The sequence below is a fragment of the Chelonoidis abingdonii genome, chromosome 18 (genome assembly GCF_003597395.2).
Source record: "Chelonoidis abingdonii isolate Lonesome George chromosome 18, CheloAbing_2.0, whole genome shotgun sequence".
In the NCBI taxonomy this organism is placed as follows: domain Eukaryota; kingdom Metazoa; phylum Chordata; order Testudines; family Testudinidae; genus Chelonoidis; species Chelonoidis abingdonii.
This window is the reverse complement of record NC_133786.1, coordinates 12676814-12686124: the sequence shown is the minus strand read 5'-3', so window position 1 is coordinate 12686124 and position 9311 is coordinate 12676814.

Below are 9311 nucleotides of genomic sequence, written 5' to 3'. Positions count from 1 at the left end.
CGGCGCCACTCCAGGGGGCGACCTGCCGGCCCACCGAGTGTTGCTAGGGTAAAAGTTTCTCCGAACGTGCACGTGGCGCGCGCACACCTAACTGGAATGGATATGAGCAACACATCTCGAACAACAGTTACAAAGGTGAGTAACCGTCTTTTACAATTGGTCATCTGAGCTCTGTGCTTTCTAATGATGCTGTTTGTGTTTTGCCTATTTAAATGTTAGTTTTGTCTATTCCATTTGTTGCACTATTGTAAATAAATGTATTCAAAATAAACCAATCAAGTGCTGCTCTCTGACTTCTCCAGCAGCCAGTGCCCTTGAGCCTAGCTGGAGGGGGAGGAGGAGGAGGACTGTAAAAATCAGAAGATGCTCTCTCTTTCAGGGCTTTTTTGGCTGCAGGACCAAGTCTCTCTGGGACTCATTGCCCTGATGGCTGGCTGGCTGCCATGATTATTGAAGCAGGGAAGTGGGAGCCAGGACTCCGAGTCCAACACAAATTTGTTACACTTTAGACAAGTCTGCTTAAATTCTCTAGCGCACTATTTGTAGCATTACATGATGTAGCCTACCCAATGGGGATGTTGGGGCATTGGTAATATAATTTATTTGTACCTAACAGTGATGCCTCGGAACCTCAGTCATGGACCAGTGGGCTCGATGCTGTACAGACACAATAAAAAGACTGTCCATGTCTCAAAGACCTTGCCAGCTCAAGTTTGCAAATGGCTTTGAGATCCTTTGCTATAGAAGTGCAATGTGCTCCACTCCCTGCTCTTCCCATGGGGCCGTAAAATTATCCTTCACTTCTTGGATGTTTTTTCCCTACATTTCTTTGCATCCTAAATATTGCCTTGTTTTTAGTAAACTGGCAAGCAGGCTAGTGCTACTTTCCAAAGAGCAAGGGCAGGATTTAAATACTGTCTCGTACCAGTGAAGATCTTTCATGGGGTTGGATTTCCCCACACCCAGCTTGTCTCTTGATGACATTTTCCTTTCATTAGCTAGTCGATGCCGTTATTTTTCCTCAAATATTTATGAAGATTGGACTAAAATGAAAGTTGTCTAGTCTCTGGCATGTGATCCAGCCAGCTGGTCTGGTTATTGAGTGAATGCATCATCAGAGAAACAGGCTGAGCCAGTGAGAACATGTCGAACAGAAGTAGGAAGTTCTCATATGTCCAGTTTAGGCATGATGAAATATTTACAGACGGTAACTGCCCAAGTCAAGTGGGAGGGATTGGAGAGGGGCATCCAGGGTGTGTCTGCATTTTGATGATGATAATCTCCCGCTTCAAACCTTTCCAAATGCATTTGATTTTAAAAAGAGGAAGGAAAATCCTTGTCCCCACTGGAAAGTGCTGGGGGGCCATGTGCCTTTTGTGGTGTTGGCCTCTGGACTCCTTTTTGGTAATGTATTACAGCAATGGCCCTTTAAAGATTTCTCCTGATGAACTCTGCTATTCAATAAAATATACCCTGCAGGCCAGGAGGGATTTTAAGGACCAGGACTGTGCATGCAGCTGAAGAAGTCTCTTTGCCTGTGCGTAGGGAAGATTGGGGAGAAATTTAGCGAAGGCTGAAGCCATCCAGTGCAGAGTTCAGGCTGCAGTAGCTTGTTAGCAGGGGAGTTGATAGTGCAGGCTGAGGATCAGAGAGCTACAATATCACACAATGTGGACCCATGGCTGATCTGTCTCTGTAACCACAGGGTGAGCTTAATGCTGATCAGCTGCATGGCAGGTTTTCATTGCTGATGAACTTCCATCAATTTTTATCAAGCAACTTTGAAGTATAGGCAAAAAATGTTTGTTTGGTGTATGGGTGTTGTGGGTTTTTGGTTTTTTTTGCTTAGAGGCAGCTCTGACTCCTGGCCTGTTGCCAGCACATCCCATAAACTGCCACGGAGAGAGAACCCCAGTGACTGGCAACTGGAGAACAGCGACTAGGTCCCCTGGAGACGTGTCATAGACAAGAAAATTTAAGGGGATTTCTGAGAAAGAAGGTAGATGGAGCAGTGCATCAGCTGGAGCAGTGAGAGCCTCGGCTACCGCTAGCACCATCCAAATGATCCTGGGGTGGCCTGTAAGTCGATGTTGGGGCTGAGAACTTGGCAAATAAGTTTTCAACCCCACTGTCTCCCTTGGCCTCCTCTTTGCAAGCAATTTTGGAAACTGTGTCCTGCACCATTCCTGTCCTTTCTGGGCATGACTATTGCTTTTTCATGGCACAATCCAAGAAACTATGAACATAAACTGTGAAACATGCCTCCCTCAGTATTTCTCCAATGTGAGAGCCTCTGTTGGTCTGCACTTCCTGTCCCAGCTGCTATTTTACAGCTGCAAATCATCAGCTGGGCTTTGTGGAATACAACACCCTAAATCCTTGAACTGGTTTGTCTCCAGATGTCTGTAGCCTATTTAGCATGAAGCATTTCCCCTCATCAGTGTTTTAACTTTCTTGTTGATACTTACTCAGAGCTGCTGAATAAGTGGCATTAAATGGAGCTCCATGGATGGGAGAGTAAATCTACATTTCTGTCTGCTTTCTGGAGGTTTTGCAATAATTCAGACTATGGGAAGTTATTATACTAGGATATTAACCTGGGGGCGGGGGGTGGCATCCTTCCACTGAAATTGCAATACAGGTTCTGCTTCCTAGCCTGAAACAACACAGTGTCTTGAATTAACATGAGAAGGAAAGCTCTGTGTTCTCCAGTCGCCACTTTGGAATATTGCCTCCTAGCCATTTCGAAGGTGTACTTACGGACTTCCATCTGTCCTCAGTGCGACCCTTATGAGGACGATGGGATTAAACACGCCTACTGTGGGTTTTTTTTTCCATTTTGCTTTGAAATCATATCTGCACACCTCCCCTGGCCTGTCCCAGTTCTGAAGTCTAATTAGATGAGGGGTTTGCTATTTTTTCACCATGTATCCTGGTGTCTACTGATTTACAGCCAGGTTCTTGTGTTGATCAAACCACCTGCTCAGTGATGTGTGTCCTTGTCCTATCTTATCTACATTTATTGACTCTTGTATGCTTTGGTTCTTGGTGTAAGGAATTAAATACAAGTTATTCCAGGGGACCTGGTACTTCAGCAGCCCCTCCCCAGTTCCACAGCTGAAGGGGTGGTGGAAATGTTTTCAGCTTGAGCCTGCTTTAAAGTAAGATGCTTGAGGATTGTGTCTGGTCAGATTCCATAGTAATAAATTGCCAAGTGGTGTAATATTTGGTGGTTTTCTTAAAGCCTCAGCTGCTAGAGTTGTGCGAATGTAAGAAATTCAGCTTTCTTTTCTTTAGTGCATTTGTAGTCCTTTTGCTTACAGAAAAAGACTTGACCCAAAAGCACCCTAAAGACCCAGAAACTGGAATAAAAAGGTGGGGGAGGAAGCAAATATATAAAATGAAAATCTCATTAGTTTGAAGCCAGTCTCTTTTTTTGGCAGGGTTATATGATTGTGGAACATTGGAGGTTAGCCTTATTGAAATAATAAAGGGAGTGTGTTAAGCTGGGCCAGATCCACAGCTGCTGTCAATCAATGTGTTTCTACTGATGTCTGTGGACTCTGCCGAGTTTTATATCAGCTGAGGACTTGGCCCTGTGTCTATAATATTTTCCTTGTGGAGAACTTTATCAAACTTAGTACTCCAAATCCCCATGAGATGGGTATGTATCTGATATTTCACAGAGGAGAATCCTAGAGGCAGACAAGATAAATTTTCAAAAGCTTCCACAGATTTGGGGCATCTCACTGGGTAAGGGCCCAACTTTGAGATACTTTCGGCCTGATTTTTCATGGAGTTGATGTACTTAGGCTTCCACTGTGAAGCACTGAGATGCAGGTGCTCCACATCTCTGAAAATCAGTCCAAAAAGGTGGCCACAAATGGAGGCATTATATATTAATGGATACTTTTTGAAAAGTAAGACCAAAGCAATTTGCCTGCGGTCCCAGAGTGAATCATAGTCCAATGTGGGACTAGAACATGAGTTACTGGAAGCCATCCCTCTGCTTCGCCCGCTAACTTAGCGGCATGGCTTTGGAGTGTGCTGAAACAAGGCTCCCCTCCATTTTTCCTTTCAGGAACAATTCTGGATTTGAACTTTGGCTCCTAAATTCGACCCAGTTTCTTTCAGCTTTTTGCAGCTGCTGCTTCGTTTGGGTTCTTTACTTCTCCGGCTTCATTCAAAGGGGTTTAAAATACTTTGTATTTCAGGGAAAGAAATTCTGCCCATTTCAGCCCAATCCAATTGAAATCTATCAACTATCAGTCTTCATTGTGTTCTTGAACAGTCATCGCTTTGGTGTCCACAGTTACTCTGTTGAGCAGATATTTAGTCTTTATACTACAGTACTGCCTGGAGGGCCCTATTGTGCTAGCACTGTACAAATATAGCAAAAGATGAACTGGGTTCAACAAATTGTCTCGTCTATTTACACTGTAAAAGGGTCAGACGGGGTACGAAGAGCAGAAATGCTTTCTCCAAAGTCATGTGGCATTACTGGGCCCAGAACCTCTTCTGTGTATTGTGACTTGCCAGCTAGTCTCTGCTCTACTAAACCATACTGCAGCTTTGCTCTCTGAAGTCAATTTCATTCTTCCTGCAGGGTGTGTCCTGTTGATGGAGTGTGTTCTCATTTTCAAGTCTTTAGTCTTGTGCTTTCACCACATTTCAAAGAGGAGTGTTTTTTTCTTTAATGACTACTTTTAATTTTTCTTGGCACATGAATGAAACTTACAGAAGAAAACATCTTTTGATAGTTGTAATTACAAGGGAATGAACACCAGAACAATAAAGAATCTGACAGATCTGAATCAAGGACAGAACTTTGCAAACAGCAATGTGGTGTTTTTATTATCTTGTATGCGTCTTTTTTTAAAAAAAAAACCCTCCTATGGTTACAATATTGTACTAGGTTTTTAGAGATTTGAGTTCAATTCCTGGCTCTGTACAAACTTCCTAGGTCACCCTGAGCAAGTTATGTAAGGCCAGATCCATAGTGTGATTTGAGCATCTAACTCCCACTTGAAATCAGTGCAAGTTAGGCCCCTGGCTCCCTTTGAAGATCTGGGCTTAATGGCTCTTTGCCAGTTTAATGTCTCTGCCTCCTTTCACACTCTGAAACATGGGGGTAGCAATGTTTCCATTCTCCTACCCTGGACTTGTCTATTGATATTATAAGCTAGTTTGCATACAAACAATCTCACTGTGGTATAATCAGCACCTCCTACACGGCAGCTCCACTCTCAGTGAGGGCCTCTTGGAGAAACAGGAATAAAAATGAAGGTAAAAAGAAGAGTGTGTTCAGGCAATGTGTAGCTTGAAAAGTACAAATCAGAGCTTGGGGGCAGGGGGGCAATGAGGGAAGAGTAGGATTTTGGCTTGGCTGTAGCACAAGTTCATCTATTAAAGGAATGAATTTTTGTGAGTCAGGGCACAGAGCTGTGTTCCAAGGGAGAAAAAAAAAAATCTGTTGTGATTGCAAAACTAATTATTTAAAGGTTAGGCAATGCCACGAGGAGGGAGCACTGGCCAGTAGGCCCATAATGAAGAGGAGCAATGCAGGAACTGATAATGGGAGATGGAGTCTTTTTCGTATAGGCCAAGATTTAAATGTAGTTTAAGGCTGTAGTGGCTGAAGACTGTCGCTCCAGAACGATGTTCTCTGTTTTTATTTGCATAAACATAGAGCCTACTGATGGTTTTAAACCTATGGTGCAAGGTTCTGTACACAATGAAAAGACAGTTCTTGCCCTAAACAGCTTACCAGCAAAGGACCTGGCCCACAACTATTCACTTTACAAAAAGTATTTGCATGAGTGAGGTCTACAAGGGTTATTTAGCTCTCTTGTTTTTTCTTCCTACTTACAAACCTGCCCGGAAACCCAATAGATACTTACAAACCTGCATTCTACCAATGCTCAGCTGTTTAATTTTACCTGTGTGAGTAGTCCCCTAGTACTCAAGCCCCAACAGCTGTAAATCATCAGAGCTCCATTTATTTCACTGAGGCTACCCTAGTTTACACCAGCTGAGAATCTGGCCTCTTGTCTTGAATGGAGCTATTCCCATGAGTAATATGACCTGTTTGTGTCAGTGCTTGTGAGATTGGGATCACAGCTCTGCTTTGGACTGTGTTCCCCTTTCACATTTGAACAGATTTTTCTAATTTTTCAAATAAAAGCAAGCCAGTTGATTTTTCATAAATGTTCCTTATTTACACACTTGGTCTGATTAACTGAGTGGAGCTATCTCTGGTTGGAAATATAGTATTAGTTTTATGGGTTTTTTTTCCGACTACCATTCTGTGCTAACTACACTAGAGCTGTCCTTTCAATAGTCAGCTTGTTTGTAAAATTATGTAATTTGAATATTTTCTCCTATTGGCAAAAATATCGTTTTGAACATTAACAAGGAAAAATCCTACACCCTTAACAGATTTTCCCCCCCCCTCTATATTTCAGATAAATTAGGTATCTTGGATTCTGTAATATCTTTCATCCTGAAAAATTTCACAACACTTTATAGACTTAACTATCACCTATGGACTGAGCTTATTTATTCTGCCACTGAAATGTAGCCACCTCTGGAATTAAGTGCAGCAGCTGTTTACATGGTGCAGAGCTCAAGACATGCTGGGTTAAGATAAGAAGAGAAGAATACTCTATGTGCTGTTGAAAGTGCAGGAGTAATTTGTTTCGCTATATAATAGACACCTAAATGAACACAGTGTTATTAGTGATGGGGGAAATTGGGCTAGGCTGTTGGGTTTAATGGATGATAGACTATTAGATGGACTAAACTGTTTTGCAAATTTCAGTGTTAGTTATAAATTGGAGTAATTATCCTATAACTGCCTCAGCAGGTTTTTTGTGCCTTTCTTTGAAACAGCTGCTGTTGGCTACTCTGAGAGACAGGTACTGCACTAGATTGAGCCCTGGTCTGGTACAGTAGGGCAATTATTATCAGCATTATTTTTAGTCCCTTATTTTGACCACTCCCTTGCATTTGTCTGATTTTCATTCTGTGCCTTGTAAGCCTCAGTATCTTCACAACATCTCTTGAAGTGGGAGTGTGAGGCTTGGTCTATACCTAAAACATAGGTTGAAATAGCTACCTTCCTCAGAGGTGTGAAAAATTAAGCAATGCAGTTAAGCTGCAGTACAGATATTGCTAAGTAAACAGAAGAATTGTCACTGACCTTGCTGCCGGCTCTCAGGCGGAGGGTGCACTACCCCACCAGCAGCCCCCTTCCGTCACTGTAGGAACGGAAGTGTCTATGCTACAGTACAGAAGCTCTGTCACTGCACTGCATACAGTGGAGGTAGCTTTGAGCACGGTGACCTTAAATGTAGGTCTTGTCTACGCTGCAGCGACCATACTGCTGTACCTAGGCTGTGTGTATGCTGATGGCTGAGGTTTCTGTGTCAGTGTAGGAACACCTTCTCTCTGAACAACATGAGAGAGAAGCCCAGAAAATGTCTCCATTGATACTGCTGTGTCTATGCAGGCGTATTTCCTGGCATAGTAACGTCAGTTAGGAGAAGGTTTCATGCCCCAACTGCCATAGCAATGCGGATCAAACTTTCAGCAGGGACCAAACCACAGACTGTCTCCTCAGTCAGGAACTATATATCCACCTTTCTGTCTCTGGGACAGGGGTTGTCTGTCTTTCTCTCTCAAGCATTGTTGTAGGGCACCACTCTCAATAGACTCCCAGGCCCAGTGGTGGTCTCAGTAAATATATGATGGCAGCACCTACTAATCTGAGCTCCACAACTGAGAGAGGGCAAGGAGCTCTCCTAGTTCTAAGCCAACCTCAAGGCTACTGCCACTTAGCTTAGAGTACGTTGGGGGGAAATGGGAGAACAAGAAACTCATACCAGCATTTCCGTGTTTCTTTTTCCCTCCGTGCCAAGTCCTTGGGGATTAGCACCTCTGCCATGCTGACTTTGTCTTTCTGATGTTTCTTTCTGGGGAATGGTCTCTCTCCACTTCCCTTCTGTGACGAACTGGGACTATTCCTAATGTTTGCTCTGAATACTGTGTTGGTGCCTCAGTGTCCCCTAGGCAGTTCTTAAGTATCTGGCAGAGCAAAGGGCCAGCGCACCTAATGCCTGGCACTCTGTCTCCTAGCAACTGATGGCCTGGGCCCCTCCTCTGCAAAGTTGCCAACTGCAGGTGTTGGAGACAAAGGGATTCAGGTGACCTCCTGGCCGGAAAGGCTGAGCAGAGAGGAGGCTGGAGGGTGGGTATCTCATGACGCTGCTGGGACTAGGGTGAAGGGCAGACTAGGTCTGGCTCACGGCCCCCCAAATGCACCGGCCGAGGTCTGGTTCGCTGATCTACAACTCTGTTTAGACTCGTTCCTGTATCGAATAAACCTCGTTTGCTAGCTGAGAGTCACGTCTGACTGCAAAGTGGGGGTGCAGACTCCTGGCTTCCCAGACCCGCCTGGGTGGGCTCTGCTGTGGAAGCGCACGGAGGGGCAGAGGATGCTGAATCTCCAAGGAGAGACCAGGAGGTTAAGACGTGGACTTTGTCCCTGAACAAGTCGCTCCAAGGGAGATCAGCTCCGTCGCAAAGTCCTGACTGGCTTTGTGGGGAGCAGTTCCAGAGCATCGCCTGGGGACTCCGTGACACCTCCCTTTTTATTAAATGCTAAGGGGAAGATCCTTGGCTCCTGTAAGGTGAAAGAGCTTAACTGATTTCACTAGAGCTATGCTGATTTTACACCTGCTGGGAATTTGACCCTGAAAGTTGCTAAAGTCAAGACTTTGCATTAGCTTTCCTGTTCTCTTCACATCTTTTTACAACCCTACCCCTAAGACAGAAGCTCACAAAAACAACTGGAAGGACTTTCCCCAAGACTATCCATATTCAGTGCAAAAGAAGGCCATTCAGAGACCACCCAGGTGGCAAAGTAACCTACTCCACAGCCAGAAAATGCCAACACGGGTGGCAGGAACTCAGCCCTCAGCACGGTCTGGTCTATACTGACTCCCTGCAATGACCAGCTTCTGCCCTGAAGCATGCCATGGTGATTCCTCCCTCTTTTAGCCTGTTTAAGTGCAGAAGCGGGTCTTGGTCACAAAATTATCCAGCCTCTACTTCTCTCTAGCCTCATTTTCTTTTCTGCCTAGCACCGCCCTGCCACCTTTCCCCCCCTCTATTCAAACTGAGGTGCAATTCCCCTACTTTCGTCAGTGCTGCAGCCCAGGTAGCCGAGAGTCTAGGAGCTTGGGGGCCATAGATGTAACCGAAAAGCAAGTGCAGCCCGGAGCTAGGGAAATGCTCTTTCACACAGAGAA